Genomic DNA, 669 nt, shown 5'->3' on the forward strand with positions numbered 1-669 from the left:
AGAAGAGGCCCAAACTCATCAGACACCTAAGATATGACAAGCACTTTACAACCAGGATCTCATTTCATCCTCATGCAATCCTTTGAGGTGGGTACTATTGTCTTCATCTAGCAGATAAGGAAACAGGCTGACAGAGGAGAATGTTGCCCAAGGTGTTCACTCGGCCAAGTGGTGGTGGGTCTGGGACTCAAAGTTAAGTTGGGACCACGGGTAAAGCCAGTGCCCTTAATCATGGAGCTTATTGCCTTAGGGCTGCATTTCAGTTGCACAGCCATGCTGAAAGACAGTGGGTTATTAACTATATTTCTCAAGGAATCGCTTCTTGGCCTTTTGGCTAAGATCAAGTGTAGTATTTATTCTTATCAGTTTAATGTATTTCTCAAGGAACAAGACTGAGGATGAGTGCGATTAGTAGACTGGACAGCATCCCACAGGAAGCTCCGATCATTGGCAGAAGTTCAGGATTTGAAGGAAAAACAGGGTCTTTGGAGGCTGCCTTATCCAGCCCTCTCAGTTTACAGATGAGAAAACTAAGATCCAAAGAAGGAAAGTGACTTACCAATGTTACAGAATTAGCAAAATCATACTCAGGGTTCTTTCTCCTGCCCCAGAGGAAGTTGATTTCATTGGCAGAGAGAGTGGCTCACCTTCACCCTTTTCTTTACTATT

At 43.9% G+C, this 669-nt stretch overlaps 1 pseudogene; it reads left to right on the forward strand.

Moving 5' to 3' along the window:
* Positions 1-314: 314 nt before the first annotated feature.
* Positions 315-432, forward strand: LOC120869602 (annotated as a pseudogene).
* Positions 433-669: the final 237 nt, after the last annotated feature.

This window comes from Oryx dammah, unplaced genomic scaffold (assembly GCF_014754425.2).
Source record: "Oryx dammah isolate SB20612 unplaced genomic scaffold, SCBI_Odam_1.1 HiC_scaffold_10, whole genome shotgun sequence".
Lineage (NCBI taxonomy): Eukaryota > Metazoa > Chordata > Mammalia > Artiodactyla > Bovidae > Oryx > Oryx dammah.